This window comes from Buteo buteo, chromosome 6 (genome assembly GCF_964188355.1).
Source record: "Buteo buteo chromosome 6, bButBut1.hap1.1, whole genome shotgun sequence".
Lineage (NCBI taxonomy): Eukaryota > Metazoa > Chordata > Aves > Accipitriformes > Accipitridae > Buteo > Buteo buteo.
The window spans coordinates 1,386,432-1,404,707 of NC_134176.1; positions in this window are offsets into that span (position 1 = coordinate 1,386,432).

An 18,276-nucleotide genomic window follows, 5' to 3' on the forward strand; every position below is an offset into this window, starting at 1 on the left:
GCCATAAGCTGCTTCCCCTTGCTTCTATTGACCAACAGGTTGGAAGCTAGAAAGCAAAGAGACAGGAAAGGGGACAGACAGATAATGCGACTGCATGGCAAAATGTTAAAAAAACAAAGCAAACCAAACCAAACCAAAACAAAGCCACCCCAGATCTGTGTATCTAGAAGCATGAACCTCTGTCCTTTTTAGAATTTGGAACTGCTCTGATCATGTCTGTATTGGCAGAAGATTTTTTTTTTTTTAATGTTTTAGGGTTTGGAGAGCCTACAGGCACCTGCAAATCGTGCATCGCGGTCGGGACTTTCTTTCAGTGGTCAGGAGACCATTCAACGAGCAGCACAGCTCCTGCCTCTGCCTCCTGCCCGCGGCATCTCTGAGCGCCTTGGGCAAGCCCAGGGGAGCGGGGGCTGGGGGTCCCCCCAGCACCCATCTGGGCATCATGTCACCACCTCTTGTACCTGCGAGATAAATGAGCAGGGCCCAGAGGGCATTGTCTTACCTCCTTTTATTATCTCTGCAGCTCCAATTTGCAAACATTTCCCACAAATTACACTTAAAATGTATGAAATGTCACTGCTCGTGCATTTAACTGTCTCAGAGTGACTCGGTGACAGATGGGATGCGTAACACTGAATTAGACATGTTGACCAAAAGCATTAATCGCTTTTTGCTGCTAATAAATAGGGCCTGTATTCACATGTGGAAGTTATTTAAAGTTCATAGATTTCCAGCAGCATTTGCTAAGCTTGGTCTGACAATTTTCTGTGAGTACAATATTTATGCACCAGACTCTGTTTTGATTAGAAGCAGCGCTCGCTGTTATATACCAGACAATTACACCATTAAGACAACCCATGCAGATAACGAGTATTACTCCAAAATGGCAGCAACAAGCTGCTGGTGGGAGCCGTGGCCGTGGCCGGTCCTCGGCTGGAGCGTGCTCCACCGCCGTGCCCAGCAGGACCGCACCGTCCTCAGCAAGTCCAACAGCCATTTTCCTCTTGCTTCATTACTCCAGGACAAATATTCTCAGTGCTACAAAGCTGCATCTTTTATTATGGAAATCATCCCGTGCAGCCAAGGCCTGGTTTTCCTGGGCGAGGAAAATAGAAATACTTGGCAGACCTTCCTACGTGCGACAAAAAGCTGTCACAAGTGTAAGAGGAAATATGGTCCCACCTCAGCTGTGTCTGATATGAGCCAGAAAACCATGAGAAACACTTTGCAGCCCACTGAAAGAACAGTCCTTGTTCCTATCTGAAATATTTATCTCCACACTACGGTCTGGGTTCCTCATGACCAGCGTGTTTATGAGAGGCTGAGCAGGGCCAATTTTATGGATGGAGAAAGGAGACAGAGAGAGAGACTGTCTCACCCAGCGATGCATAGGACTGCCGTAAGAAATGGCCTCAGGTTTCCCGTGGCCCAAAATAAGGTCCTGGTTCCCGGACTGTTCTTTCTGTTTGAATAAAGATACACACACATGAAGGCATGCAATTAACTTGACATTTGTCATCACTAGCTGCCCCACCAGGGACCCTGGCAGCACCCTGTGCCCACCTTGGGTCCGTCTCCTATTAAAGTAGCTTGTGGAGCCCTGCGAAAAACAATAATATTTTTTTAACAGGTTGTCCAGAGAGGCGGTTGATGCCCCATCCCTGGGAACATCCAAGGTCAGGTTGGACAGGCCTCTCAGCAACCTGGTCTTGTGGAAGATGTCCCTGCCCATGGCGGGGGGATTAGACGAGATGACCTATAAAGGTCCCTTTCAACCCAAACTATTCTGTGATTCTGTGATCTGAGCTCTTCATGGCCGTTTGAGCGAATGGCTCTCCTGTGCTTGGCGTTGTGGCTGGACCCCGCTCCAGGGACGGGCAGTAACTCACCCATCCCTTCAGCGAGGAGACTGGCAACTGTGTGAACTGCCCATTGCTAATGTGGTCAGATTGCCCCTCAGTCCTCATCATTTTTAAGTACTTAATTCACTCACTTCCCACAAGAAGTTATTAGCAGCATGTAGAGTTAATTATCCTCCATGGTTGCATTTGATGAGTTTTTAATCGTATGCAATTTTGGCATGGCAGCATTTAGCATCGTGCTGCACCGCACAGCTCTGCACAACCCATTGCCCATAGTCATCCATTTTCAAGCTACAAAAAAATCATCTCATCTTGACTTATTTCCACCCATTTCACTAACAATGAGCAGTTATTACTGAAATAAAACATTAACATTAAACTATTTTGCCTACAGTATCTACCCCCATTGAGTCTGTTTTCCATTTTTTAATTGAATGAAAACTATTAAAGTTGCTGTTCTTCAGTTCGAAACTGAAATTACTTTAATAAAATCAGTAAGTTGGTGACCTAAGGCTGATAACTCAAGTGATGGGCAGTCACCTGAAGGGGAAGGAGGCACGTTCTCCTCTCCCGCCCCAAACTGTGGCCAAGCCAGGTGGAAGGCATGTATTCACTGGAAGGTCTTGTCACTAGTGCGTGAACAAAGCAGCAGAATCAGCTCACCATTCTGCTTAGCAAAGTTTACAACAGCCAAAAACTGGTTTTGCTTGCAGGAGCAGCCCATCGGGCACATGGCATGGTGGCTCACCAGCACCGGACCTGCAGGGACACCAGCAGCTGTGGGGACTTTCTTGCAACAGAAACGTGATGTCTTTGCAGGCCCCTGCTTCTTTGCCTGAGAGCACATATTTGCCCACGCTGAGAGAAAGAAACGGGCAAGACAGAATAGTTGTCTGCCAGACCCCAGAGACTGCTTCATGGTTTTGTGCTTTACACCTTCAGGGAGCAGAAAACTTTGTTTTTCTAAAAGAGATTATTTTCTATGAACGTAGCAGATGTTGTGACCAGGTATATACGGCAGCAGGACAGAACAGCTGCTTGCACCGAGCTCAGCACCGCACTCCTGCAGCCAGGAGGTTTCGAGGACTAAGGACCAGCTGCCATTAAAATGCGAAGCACGGGAGCAGCCTGCAGTCTTCTCGCTGCCTTCTCCCCAGATCCAGGGAGAGTTCACAAAATCAGTATTTTGAAACCATCCTTCTTGCAAATGAGGCTTTTTTCTTTCAGATTTAAAACTGTGAATATTTACTTTGCAAGTCACAGTCCCCTGACTGCTCTAGCAGTTTTCATTCTCCCTTGGGAATTTCCTCTGTGATCAAGTGAGCCAAATCAAATCCCCGTGTATCACACAGGGAGCAAAAGACTCGGAGAGTCACAGCCGTGCAATTTGCATTACCTTTTTGCTTATGTAAGAGATTGACAGCCTGAACTAGGCCAGTGTTTCACCCACAAGCGCAGGAGGTGCTCCCGGGAGGAAGGTGCCCCGAGGAGAATCGGGGTCCAGCTCCCCACATGCCGCCCACACAACGCTGCTGGGAGGCATCACCCTTGTGCTGCCCCACGCTTTTTACAGCATCGCACCGCATGAAGAGTGATGAGCAGCATCAAACCAGGCAGAGCGTGTTGCATGCAAAAATATTAAGCCTGGCGTAGAACTGCTTCCATTAAATAAAACCTCCGCATCACGTGGGTGCTTTAACCGGCTGCTTGCTACAAAAATGGTCTTGCATTGCAGCCAGCTCCCTCTCGCTCACCTGTGTCCAGCAGTGCCTTGAGATGGGGCCGAGACAGCAATTTCCCGAAGACAGCAGCACCGCCAGCCTCTCTTCAGGAACAGCTTTCTAGCAGACGTCCTCAAAATAATGACATTGTCAGCAGGTATCACCGGGCAGAGGAGAAAAGTGCTTTGGAAATGGAGAGAGAGCAGCTCAGCAAAATTAACTGAGATGCTCACGGCCATCCACAGCCCCAAGTGTCAGAGGAAGCCCCAGCATCCTCTGTACAAAACCAGCGCTGAAGATCAGACACGACGGATGGGACATGCTGCTTTTACCCACCTGAGCCTGCCACCAGCTCAGGGACGGGGCAGCCAGGCCACTGCAGACCACTGTCCTGTCCCCACTGCCATCAGTGCCACCTCTGCACCCCTCGAACCGATGGCAGCCTGGAGAGGGCATGATGGCAGGATTTAACACCCTGATTTGGTTTTTGGAGAGGGCTTGTGCCCGAGGAAATCATCGTGGAGGTGCTAAGGGCATCCTGGGACACTTGCCAGCCTGCTTCAAGGGGGAATTACTGCAAGAAATGTCAGAGTCCCTCATCCATGTGTAGCACCCCTAGAGACACTGGTTGGCCCCAGCAGGACCTGCTGAAGAGTCCCCAGAGATAAAACATTCAGTGCAGTCTTGCTGACATTGCTTTGTTCTGGCTTTTTTTTTTGTTAATCAAAATTCTTGCAAACACTTTGAAAACTGAGCTCCAGAAATGAGACTGCTTTTGGTACAGGTGCTGTCCAAAGATTTAAACCTCAAAGGTGTATGCACTGAGTGAAAACATTCACATACAGAAATTTCTCTTCCTCTACACAGAGTTAGTGGGAATGGCCATAGAAAGGCATTTCTTTTCCAGTACTAATCTGCATAAAAGTTTTTTAGGAAAAACTTGAAATGCCTTAGCAACACCTGATTCACACCTAGATGCCAATGCAGCCACTGTACAGATTCACATGCAGAGTCACATCCCTGATCGGGCTCTTTGCTGGTTCCCTGATGAAGACCAAATAATCTTTTCCAGAATGAACTGGGATTCTGAGCTTCCAGTGATATCAAGCCTTGTTTACACTTCTACAGTGACCAAAAACCACTTGAAAAATATTTCAAACTACCTAACAGACAAATAACACACATGCTACTTGTGGCTACAAATCAGTTCTCCATTATTTCCACATTTCTAATACAGCTTTCTGAAATTTATGTCCATTCTTAAAATCTTTTTTACTTTTATCATTTTCCATTCTTTTCTTTCTGCCAAAAACTATTTCACACTTCATTTTACGTGACCCCTTGTATGATAGTATTTGCTGGATGATTTTTGCTAATGTGACCATAAGAGTTTTCACCAGATGGTGATGGAGAGGAGGAAGCAACATGTTTAAACCAAAGGTATAGGCCAGTCTAGGTGGGAAAGGACCTTTGGAAAACATCTAGGCTAAGCCTGCTCAAAGCAGAGCTAACTTTCCACTATGCTTTGGGCAGCCTTACAGTTCCTAAGGTACCTCCTGACTTGCAGGGTCAATGCCACTAGGTGTAAAACCACCTCCTCTCCCCAAGTGACAGAGCAAGGGTGGGACCACCTCGGTCCGTAGCTCATGTATGTCAGCCACCAGTATGTCCCAGCATCTCCAGTGGTGTCACCTATTTTCCAGCTGATGGATTTAACTCCATTAGAAAATATGACTCAAGAAACAGAGGTAAAAAGAGAACGTAGGACATCATTGTCTTAAAAAGGCACTTTCAGTAAATGTATCTATTATTACTCAAAGAAAAAAGTGTCTTTAATAAGAACTCAATTCATACAACACGTATATGCCCCGATTGCCAGATGCAGCAAAATTACCCCCCACAAATGTCTGTGAAGAAATGTGTAATCTGTTGCTGACCCAGCCACCCAAGCAGCATCATTTCAGGAGGTTTTGTATGGATGCAAACAAGGAACACTGCTGAGAACAGCTCAGGTCCAGGCTGCCACCAGCAACCTGCAGCTCAGCCTTCTCCTGCCTGGGGGCAGAGCAAGCAGGGAGAGGAGCTGGCTGCGCACCCGACAGCAGCCTGGGACCTGCTTTGCAGGATTAGACCCTTGCCCCACCTGCCAGGCCACTTTCCAAACTGCAGGTCAGGGTGGGTGAGAGCAGACACCTGCTCCTGTGCTCCATCCCTCGATCACTCCTGGCTGATGATCCTCTTGGAGGACCAGAGCGCACCAACCCCAGCCGGAGCATCAAGGGAGCAGGATGCTCTGACTGCAGCTTCTCCTGTGGGACAGGAGCTGCGCTGGGCGATGCCTCAGCGATGTTCTACCCAAACCTACGTGGACAGCATGAATTACTTGGGGGCAGACAGAATAATATCTGCCTTTCCTGTTGTCTGATGAACATGCTAACCCTGCACTACAGCCCGGGCTGGTAACTCCATCCTATTACCTGCCCAGACCCACCCAAGCAACCCTTTGTGACTTACACACACACGAGCTGTAAGGGTCAGAACACTGATATCCTTTAAGAGGAGCTCCATAAATATGCAAAAAGTCTCTGTTTTGCTCTGTTATCTGTAACAGGGACTGCCAGGACCCCGGTGTGGTTAATGCAGAAGTTAGCCTGAGGCTGTGTTTCCCAAACACGTGGGTACCTGTTCCAGAGGCGATGCAACTCAGACACAGCTCCAGAGTGGCTTTGGGTTTTCAAGTAAAAATTGTTTACAAAACATTAGTCAATAATTAAAGGGTTTGCACAATTCTGAGGTGATCAGAGCTGTGTCTTCAGTACTTCACATGCTCTGATGTAAGGTGAGGATATACAGTCTGCTGCCTCTGTGTCCCTGCCCAGGCAAGCTTCTCCCTTCTCAACCTCCATCCCCCCTGGATCTGCAGATACCCAGAACTGGTTTGAAATAAGCTGAAACTACCAAAAAAGTTTCATATACCAATCAAATTACTAGAAGAATGTGCTTCACCAGATAGACTAAGAGCAGCAAATGGGAAACACTACACCTTTGGGAAGCAGCAGAAACATGTGTTCAAACAGACTCGCTGTTATCAACAATACATGGGGAATTATCTGTCTTAACGTAGAAGCACATGCATATCTGTCCACAATTATAAATACTGAAATATAGCAGTAATCTACAGCCATAAGGTGAGATTTCCATCTTTATATGATATGAAAAATGTGCCAGACACAGGTTTGCCCATAAACAAAATTGCTTTTTTCAGCTCTCCCTTTAATGTGAAATATCAATCTTTTTGTGGTTTTTATTACTCAGAATTTAGCTTTTGTTTTTGACAGATGGCTCACATTCAGTCTGAAGTACAACTGTATATCATCCCCATTATATACACATCTGAATTTCAGAACATATATTTTAAAAAGACAGTAATAAATGGCAAAAAAACTGGTGAAGGGAGGTCAGTCAGAGAGAGCCCACTTGACTGTGGATTTAAAAGTGAAAAGGTTTGTCAGCTCACAGCCTCTTACTATGCTTTGTGTCCATATTACAATGCCTGCTCTTTTGGCAACCAGACGCTACCCCATTACAGCACAACAAAACTGAAGAGAAACATTATTTAAAACCAAGTTGCAAGTACTGAGCCCAGGTGGGGGGAAATTGCACAAATTTAAAAGGTCACTGATTTTCTTCAATTTTTGTCAGCTTTACTGAAGTTTTCCAAATGTCACCTACATCTCTATTTCACAGATTTCTGTGGTACAGGAGGAGAGGTGCCAGTACACCCTGACCACCCCATCACACCAGCCTCCAACCAGCAACTCCTTCAGCATGCCCCTGCGCCCTGGGTCAGCGTGCCAACGTCCTCCTGCGAGCCCAACCTGCCTTACCCTTCCTGTATTAATCCCCACCCTCCCCATGATTTTACATTTAACGCATTTGAAACAATTTACTGAAACACAGCTCTATTTAATCTATTGTGCTTTTGAAACTGGGAAGAAGTTATTTCATGAAAAGATATTTGTTAATCAGATTTTCCATCCCATTTAATTTATCTGCCTCTTCAGTTACTCATCCCTCCTTACACCACCCACTACGGAGGTCAGATGCTCGACTCAACGTCTGCCTGGATCTTGCTTTCCTCCCAGGACCTGCAGGTGATTTGTTTCCTACACCTGGTCATACTCCTCTGTACCATTTATCCCATTTCAGAACTTCGACATCTGTCAAATCAGTAGTGTATGTTCTGCTCTGCCACCTGCAGATGTGCTCGGGCCAGTCCACGAGAGACACTGGCCGACGTGCACATCTGCCTTAACCCTAAGGCAATAGAGGTGTCACATCATTGCCACGTGTGACAAAATTAGTGACTAACCCCCCATTTGAAAGATTTTACCAGTGCCCTACCCTCCAACAGCAAAGAATTCTGCCATTTAAGAAATGCCATTTAAGAAATGCTGCGCAAGAGAGCTTTGTCAACACCGAAGGGGCTCTGCCACGCGAGAGGAGGCAGCAGGCTGTGCAGAACGGCGGCTGCGCGGGGGCATCTTGGCAGCGTGCACCGGGGCTGACATAAATCATTGTCTTGAGTTTTATTGCTCTGAGGACAGGCAAAATAAGGAATGTAAATTTGCCAAGCTCAGTCAATAAAATTATTGATTTGAGAGGATAGACAGAAATCGGAGATGTAACTGCCAGATCTAGTCTCGTCACGTTTGTTCAGTAATGCACAGTGAAAACCCTTCCTCGTGCATTGCAACACTCCAGAAATCCCTATTCTGACACTATTTTCTGCTGCTGCAATGAGATGTAATCAACTTTTATTATCAAATCAGAGGGACCTCTATAATCAGTCACAGAATTTACGATTTCCCAGGTACCTGCACAAAAATAGTAAGTATATCTAAGGCTATATTTAAAATAACAAAACAAATAGCTTTAAAAAAAATTGGCATTTAAAACCTTTACGTTCCTCATGCAACCTGAGGCAGCTACAGTGGAGAAAGTAAGTATTCAGAACATAAATGTCTATGATGAATCCATCAAGAATGATTCATCCTTTTTTCTATTCAGAACTAAGTTTCGGTTCTCTAAATTAAAATAAAATAGCACCCATTTCATACATTACAAGCCACTTGTCTTTTCATAATAGCAGAGTTGTATATGCAGGTCACTTATACATTTTTAACTTGCCTGCTTTGTGTTAATTATCAGGGTGGAATGCCTGACACCCTGTGCACCTAGCACGGTCTTCTAAATTTCAGTAAGCATTTCCCACAGTGGATAGCCAGCTAGCACCTCTCAGAACACACGGGAGTTGTGCGGAGCACATAGGAGATGGTTATTCTGGATGCCAATTCGTGCACTGACAGATGGGGTGGTGCTGGCCCACCTGAGCCCCCAATAAGGGCGATGCAAGGCAGGGTACCACATCCTTGCCTGCCAGAGTTACCTGGCCAAGATGAGACAGGAGTCTCCATAATTTACAGTTTGCACAGAAAAATGAAGGACTTGAGGTCCAGATGAGGGAAAAACCCAACATATATATGCTGGCATGATGAGCAGGATTTGAGAAATTCACTCTCCAAACCCATTCACTCTCCAAGTGCCCATATTGGAGCCAGCACCCAAAATCCAGCCCCGTGGACAGCCCCGTGCCTTACCCCATCAAGGTCTGGTGATTAAGTCTGAGACTGAGTGTCTGATTGAACAGGTTTATCCAGACGCATCTGTAATAACAAAACCCACTGCTTTATGCCAACTTCCTTTAGCTTTTCTTCAGACACTATTTTTAAGCGTTTTCTTGATCCTTGAGGACAAAGGAATATTCTTTGGCAAAAGAGGTATGTAAAGAAAAACAGGTACCTAATGCACATAAGGGAAACCTGCAGGGCAGCAGGTAGCACCACCACCGAGCTGATGTTCTGGGGAGAAGGGTACATGCTGGCACGATCAGAAGTAGCTCCGGTGTCGGCACACAGCCCTTCCCAGCGGTGCGGACCCAGCTCTGGGCTGGGTTGGGGTCTTCAGCCGATCTCCTCAAAACCTCTCTAAAATGGGTAAAAAACAGGTGAGCCTCAGCCCCAGCAGCGATTCCTCCCAGGTACCTGAATGACGGACGGGGCACGGATAAACGCCTTAGGCGATTACATAAAATAATTTGAGGTTTTCTGCGACAAGGAGAGCTGTGCGTTCCGGAGGAGCTCTGGTTAGGTGCGAGCAGCAGCGTGAGCCCAGGTGTCTTGCTCACCTCCGCACGTCTGATATCCGCGCTGCCAGACCTGTCCCTGCCGGGACGCAGGGCAGGCGCTGCCGGATCCCCCGGGGTCGATGCACCGTGCAGCGCCCGCGGGCAGGCACCGCCGCTCCTCCTGCAGCCTTGTCTTCCTTCTCGCCATCACCCCAGCCCACCGGCACCGACCTCGGCCAGCGGGAACCTCGGCAGCCCACGGTTTGGGGTGGGACAGGCTGGCCGTGTTACAGATACACGACGCATCCCCCAGCGCACAGCGCTTGTGGGATCTGCTCTCCAGATGCATCAAAATAACACGAATTACTTTGACAGCTTTTCTCTAACTCACGCTGTTAGAATAAAGTCTTTAAAAATCCATTTAGTATTGCTGCAGCTTTTGTAGCACAGGTTTAGTGTGCATGCAGGGATATTTATTTTCCCATATATAATTTACATTATTCACTAACCTGTTTAATTTATTTAGCAGTTGTCTGAAATTTAATGCAGATGGTAATTTCCAGGCTATCCCATTCTTCGTTTTCTGAATGCATACACCATGGTTGCTTTATCTTTGCCCTTTGGCACACACATAGGTTTTCATTAAAAAGTAGAAATTATAATACTCTAAAAGTAATCCGCCTTAATACCCCAAGACTCTGCTATCGCTTCCTTTCCCATGCCCTTAGCACTTAGCCTAAAATTAAGGACCTCAGATTTTAGCACATGCATCACAGCTATTTGGTTAAGCCATGGAAAAGTTATTTGGTTAATCCCTGGAAATCAGCTGGTGATGGACTTTGTGAATGCCTCGGTGATGTGGGTGTAGAAATCCAGGGGCTCAGGGAGCCGCACACGCAGCTCCAGGTGTGCAGCGGGCACGGGGAGAGCTGCGAAGCCCTCGGGGCAGCAAACACAAACCCTGGCAGAGGGAGGAGTGCTGTAAAACCAGTCGCAGACCAAGGCTCCTCCTGAATGAAGTCCCACACCCGGCAATGAGCACATTTCTTCAGTCTGATTTCAGGTTCAATGAGATAGACCCAGGGAGACCTGCAAAGGGGTCCACAGATCCGTGATTCTGCCTATAAGCCTCAATTTTAAGAAACATCCCTGCATACAGAAGAACTGGAATTTGTGCTCCAGTTGTGATCTTACAGCATTTGGTCTGTCTTACCTTTATTTTATCTGAGGGTTAAGCATCCTTCTGCTGGCAGCCATCTTCCAGCACTGCCATCTTCTGCATCTGCCTCGGACAAAACCAAGACCAGAAACCCACCCCTGCAAACAGCTTTCAGCACTGATTTCATCTGCAGGCTTCGAGACTCTTCCCCCACCCCATGTCCCAAGGCGTGCGGTGTTCCCAGTTACCTGGCTTTCTCCCCTCTGCTTCCATGCCGCTGGTGCTGGCTGGTAATCAGCTATCACGGTCTTTCAAACCCTGCACCTTCAGAGCTTTGTTCGCAATACCTAGCAGTTATTTAAATTAATGCCACTTGTAAGATGTGCCTATCCTGAGCTCCAGACTTTTTAAGTTTCATACAATGGTAATTTAACAAAGCAGAAATCCAGCTGGGACTGGAGGGTTTCCCTTCTGTCCGCAGCAGAGGAGGCAGGATACGGCCCCGTGGGGCAGAGGTGGACCCAAGGACAGGGTACTCCGCTTGGGGGGGCAACCCCCCGGCCTCATGCTTGATTCGTTCATTATAAATTATTCACTTAATTGATCAGGTTTGTATGTATCATTTCACACGTATAAAATAGTAAATGCATTCCCAAGAAATCTCTGTTTACTATATTAAAATGTTTTGCTAATTCAAGTTATCAGGAAGGTTGGTCTGGACTAAAATCTCCCATCCTCCGCAAGGTTTTACACTCAGACTGTGTTCAGTGGAAGAGCTGTTCCACCTCCTTGTTAGGATGCTGAAGGATGCAAATCAGTCTCTTCCTAGACAGCTGACTAGTCAAGTTTCAAAATACTTAAAGTTTTACAGGGAACAACAAGAAGGAAGAATGTGCATTTGTCTGAATTAATAAGCAGCTTTCCCCCTGGTGGATTTGAAGCGTGGTGGGTTTATTATTATATAGCACAGGATTATTACAGAGAAACAGATGTCAACGTGCCACTGCTTGACTGAACCTGTCTTTGTTTTTCTGTAAGCGTAAGGAGGATACAGGAGCAGTCCTCTTCCAGACTGAAACACTCCCTCTGGCCCCAAAACCCTCATGTTTGCCTTGGTGCTTTGGGGTCTTACTCAGGAGACCACAGTGTCCCACAGGGGACATGAGAAAGGTCTGCCATCATCCATGCCATTGCCTTGGCTTTGGGGGAAAAGAAAATGTCCAGGAAATGGTTCATTCTTGGTCTTGTCTGTGAACACTGCTATGGAGAGAATTTGTGGGGTGGTTCCCTCGCACCTTTGGGTGGAAAGTGCTTGAACTTCAGTGCTGGCAACGGGAGGATGGGAGAACTGCAGAAGTCCCCCGGCGCCAGCCACCGAGTGCCGGCAGAGACGTTGGTGAGCCGGCACGCTCCGGGCGAAGAGCAGCCAGCCGTTTCCTAACTTCCCCAGACTGACTGGGTCTCGCTCCATCACGCACACGTGTGGCCTTCCATTCCGAATTCAACCCCTCAGTGCAAATGCGAAGACCAGAAACAGGAGAACTGATCAGTCTCCGTTGAACACTTGAGATATTTCAGGCCAGGAAGGAAAATCTGAACCTACACAATGATGGAGTTGAAAACCAGAAAGGGAGAGCTCCGAGAAAGTAGGGCTTCGCCAAAAACACCTCAGTGCTTTCCATTTACTGACCTACGATTTATTGATATCTTGGCTGAAAGCAGCCTACATCAACTAAGATATAAGTCCTTTCATATGGAGATTGATTTAGTTCCACAATAAATTTGAACAAAATGCTTCCTCTGGTTCTCTCCAGCCCTCATCTCCCCAGCTGCTAGGGGAGAGGTAATTGAATTTCAGATCTACATAGTGGACGTTCAGCAAAGGCTCTAGCAGAGAGAGGAAATCATTTCTGGATAAAAATTTAAATTACGTGGTGTGATCTTGGGTTTAATGAGTGGAAAGGCCAACATACATTACGCAGAAAAAAAGAAGTTCTAGATTATCGTTAACTTCAAGGGAAAAATATAGAATTGAAAAATTTATATTCAGAAATTATTTGAATGGGGTTAATTAAGCTGGCTCATGCCCTAAATCTCTTTGCAGCACCCAGCCCTGACCACTCACCCAAATTTGCACTTTCAGGCAGGAAATAACACTTTTCCATGTATAATTTTACCCAAAGGTTTCCTGTTGGTTTAGCAGTCGCTTCCTCTCAATTGTTATTTAAATGCATTACCCACCTTTGAATCATTTCTTTCCTTAATGAAGGAGATGCATCTGCTTCCTTCTCAAACACTCAAACTCAATTTTTCTGTTGCACTTCCCAAATCTGTAATGTCAGCAGCTGTGGCAGCTCTCCAGCCTACAAACAAAATCAAACAGAAATTAAGAGACGTCTCTAAGAGCAGGAGGGTTACTGCGAGGCAGCGAGGCTGGGCTCAGTGAGGGCTTTGTCTGAGGACTTCAGGACAGATTGGGATAAATCAGATTATCTGCTGTCCCAGCCTAATGAAAGAAAACGTTAGGTGCTTTCTCCTCTCAGTGAGACATCAAGAGCCGAGGCTCTTTTTGAGCAGTTCAAGCTTTTGAAGCCACCAAACCAAACCTGTCTCATCTCAATGCTGCCGGCTGCCGCAGCCCTGCTTGGCTCAGCAGCATCGAGCCTCGGGGCGAGCATCAGGGAACCGTCCTCCCCCAGCACCCCTCTCCCCACGCAGGAAGGTGGTACCTGACCCCACTGCATGAGGGCAGAGCTGCTGAGAGCCACCGGCCTCCGAAGAACACGATAGGTGAGCACGCATGGCATGAGCAACCGGAGGCTGCGGTGTCATCCTTGGGCATCACCTACTTTCACAAAAAAAAGTAAAATTTAATGTCAAATGGAAAGTTTGATCAAAAAAAGCAGCATCTGAGCTGTGCTGCAGTGACATGTGGTAAACAAAGAGAATGTGGGACCAAACACTTCTGCAGAGAGCTGAGATGTCAAAAATTTTAATTTAATTGGTAGAGGAAAAAAGCAACAGGATGCACCGCTCTATCCAAGCTCTCATGATTATTAGCAGGTAGTAGCACCAGGAAAAAGACAGCTGGAGATGATTTGTTTTAGCATCATAGTTGCCTGTCCTATTACAGTTTGAAATCTTAAAACCTAACATGACATTAGTTGGGTCTTCATCAAACTGAGGAGAGGATGCTTCAGTGACATCGCCCATCCCATGGTATCACTGCCTTCAGCGCTGCAGGTAAGATGTGCCTCACTGTTTTCATACTCCCCCTTATGTTTCTTTTCCCCACTCCAATTTTTTTGCCTTTTTTTTTTTTCCTATTTACAAACCTTTGTCTATAAGGCAATGAAATGCAAATTCATTCCCAAAACTCTGTAGCACCAAAAGCAGACAAGTGTCTATTTGAAGAGCAAACCTGGAACATATCTTCTAATTTTGAATGGTCAGCATGATTACTTATTGCAATTGTCCTTCTTCTTCAGGAGGAAGCCAAATAACAGCTATTTTAGGGGAAAATGCAGCCTCTGATGTTGCCAGCAGTCACCTTTGCCATAGCAATCTCAGTTCAGCTTTGGGAAACAGGACTGGACTTCAACACCAGCACAGAGGTCAGGCTGCCAGCCCATCTCAGTTAAGTTGTTTTCTTCTTCAAAAGGCAGAGATATTCCTTTTTGGAACTTTCTCCATCTACAAAGAAAAGGGAATACAGGATTCTAGACTGAAAGCTTTATTTAACCCTTTGCATTTCTGATGCTTTAACTGTTCATCTGTATTTCATAGAAGTTTTTTTTTTTTCAGTCTTTCCTATGGAATTAATCACTTTGAGGGTCTGTAGTTGAAGCATGAAACCATACGTACTTGTCCTTGTATGTGAGGATGCTGTCCTCTACTGTAAAGACCTTTCATTTTGTGGGCCAAGCTCTTTCCCAAAATTAAGACAACATAGCTTAACAGGGCTGTCAAAACAGAGACACAATAAGAAGGGAGAAGCAACAAACATGAAGAAGGCAATTTTATTCTCCACAGGGCACTACACATAGCATTTATCTCCCCAGTGCCCTCATTTCAAAGGGATGAGGGCAACCTGCATAAGGTGCAGAAAATAGCTGGAGAAGAGTTTGCTGGAGAAAGTGCCATAAATGTACAAGGCAGAGTGCACAGACGAGAAAGCCCTGGGGATTAACTGTTCTTCACTCCAAGAGAGAAAGGCAGAACAGGGAAATGGGAAATTTCAAGAGGGAGCTCACGTATAGTTTTTACTGGTGAGGACTATTAACCCTTGCAGCAAAGTGCTGCTGCTGTTCCCACGTGCTAGGCTGGACTCCCTGGAGCTGCCCCTGGGACACGGAGAGGACACCCTGCACCGTGCCGCTCCTCCCTGAGCGCCGGGCACTACGCTGCTCCAATGCATCTCGCCCAGGTCCAGGTGCCTGCATCATCCCCATCCCTTGGCATTCTCCAGTCACGCCTGGGAATCTCACCGGGTTACGTGTCAGCCAAATGCAGGTGCCCAAAGCCCACATAGGAATAAACCAGGTGAAACGTGGCTGATACCACCCGAAACTTCTGACTGAATGCCATCGTTGTGCTATAAACCTTTACGAACACCCTCTGAACCCTTATGCGAATACATACAGACAAGAGTTGGGACTTAAGATTTATTAGAAAGATAATATGTTTGTTTTAGTATGCAAAATGGTTGGCAATTCTAATTATATTAATGTTATTTGCACTGCTTACTTATTATAGATATTTTCCCAGTTCTATATTTGCCTGAAGCCACAGTTTGTCAGTTTTTGCTAATTTATCTTGAAACTACATTGACACGATGTGTGTGTGTATTTTCAAAGATCATACGGGGACTTAACAGTATACAAACCCAGGCAACAGTGAGGGCTAACATGATAAAAACGTGATGTTTGAACTTAATGTTTTATCTGCCTACCTGTACTGCAACTTGTTTAGGTTTAATTCTGCTGATCTCCCAATGTATTTTATACTGCATTTTTCTACACTGTAAAATTTCTCCTATGGGAGTCTCACATAAGGATACACCAAGTTATGTGATAAACACACATGTTGGCTATTCCTGGCTCTGACAAGTTCTGATTTAATAAAATATCTACATTGCAAAATGGAAAATGGAGTCTTTCTCCTTAAAAGAAGGACCAGCAGGAAAGAAAACACTGAGTCTGCTTTTCAACAGACACACAGATCTGGACAGAGATCCTTGACCAAGGAGAACAGAGGACTCATAAATCAACAAAAGTAAACAGGACAAAGAAGTAAAGAACTCAAGGTAGGGTTAATCTCCTGAATCTGAACATCTACAATACATCTTACGTTTCTTCCATGCCCACGTCTCAGTCATATTACCTTCAGGATTGACATAATTAAAACCGAAAACACATCAAGAGCAAAGGTACAAGACTGCATTGGAGGAGCCATACGGTGCAGCATTCCCCTGTCCACTGCTGACCATGGTGTTTCCTAAGGGCTGATGGAAATCAGGCATTATCCCACCCATTTTCTACCCCAGACACTGCACTCCCGTGTGCTCTCGAGGAGGAGCAGATTGGGCACTCGCCACGTGTTCCCCGCTCTGCACCACCAGACTTTTTCCACAGCAGGTGGATGGAAAGGGCAAGATTATGGGAAGAAAGAGGAGCTGGAAAAGAAAAGCTTTGTACCTAGAAACTGCCTGGGTGCCTTCAACAGTGAAAGAAAATGACTGCTAGACCCAAATAACAGCGGCTCCCCGTCTCTTCGTGCTCAGCAGCCAGTGTACATAGCAATTAACTCAGCTGGAGATGCCCCACAGTGGCCATTAGCCTGGAGAGAAGTGCTGTGGGGACAGCCCGGTGACAACACCAGCTGCCACTGGGCAAAGCACACCATGGCTGCTTGGTGGAAAATACAGATATTTCCACATCGCTAGGAGTGTTACACACGCTTTTTGACAAAACCTTTCCCTCTGGCACCAAAACCTTTCTCTCTGGCACCAAATTTCTGCCTTTTAGCGTGCAGCACAGTGCACGAGCACTGCAGCAGGACTTCAAACCACATACCTTATGAGAAACGTTCTTAACCAAATTCTTGCTATACTTCTCAAAAATTCAGTGCTATGAAGTTCCCATGACTGGAGGGTGTCATGGGCAGCAGGAGCCTGTGGCAGCCAGCCTGCTGGGGACCTCGGTGTGTGGACACCCAGGCGGAGGTTTCTCCCGTGGGATGCAAGGCTGCCGAGGTCCCTCAGCCCAGGAAGGCACCGATGGGTCTGTAAGAGGCCACGTGCCGCGGTGCACGGCATCCTCTCCATACCAGCACAGATGCTCTCACGTGCTGTGGCTTGCAGTTCTGCACACCGCTGACCGGGAGGGGCGTTTTCCTCTTCTTTGTCGTTGGCATCACTGAGCCTGCATGGTTTTTGGCCCAATATGAGAATTCACTGATACGTTTTCACCTTTTGTCTTTCATCTTGAGCCCTTTCCTTTTTTCAATTTGGCCACAAAATCCTGTTTGACAGTTCCTTAAATCAAGTACCCACTTGTTCCCCCCCATGCATTTATTTCTTCTACCTTGTAGTTCCTGCTTCTACTTAAACAAGACCCTGTCTTCACTGACCAGACCAGCATCCAGCAGCCTGAATCCACAAACACCTTTACATTTTGGAGGCATTCCCTGCAGGTCAGACCACACACTCATGTCTTCACTAATTGCCTTATCCCTAAGCCAAGCGCCCAGGGAAGCTCCCCCGCAGCACACCATCCTCAGATACTGCTTTTTGCCCTTCACGCTGTTTCAGCTCTCCCTGGTTTATGTACTTCCCATGCTCAGTGTCAGCCCTTCAGTTGGCTACAGACCCCATTTGCAGGACCATTTGGCTCCTCATCAGTCACACTCTTGAGACTCTCACTACTTTATTTGCAGCTTTTCTGTTTTATAATCCGCACAGCATCTCTTTAACTTACAAAAACATCCTTTGCATGGGAGCATGCATTGCACTGGCTGAGACTAGTAGGGAAAAAGCAATGGTATTGTCACCTCCCCGTAAGCAAACAGCTTACAGGAGACCCTGGCCAGGGTGGATCTCCTGCAGGAGGTCATCCTTTTGGTGTTTATGAAAAGTCAGGTAAGGCTCTGCATTTGGGGCACAGCCTCGTCCTTATGTTGGTTATTTTAAAAGGCACCCATCAGCCAGGGCAGCGGCAACAGCAGAATAACCTCGTGCCATAAAAGCAGACTGAGGACGGAGTGATGGGCCGCGCACCCTCCCACCGCGGCAGCACCGGCACCAGCTGCTGCTTTTAACTCATGCGGCTGAGAATGCAGGAGGGTGTA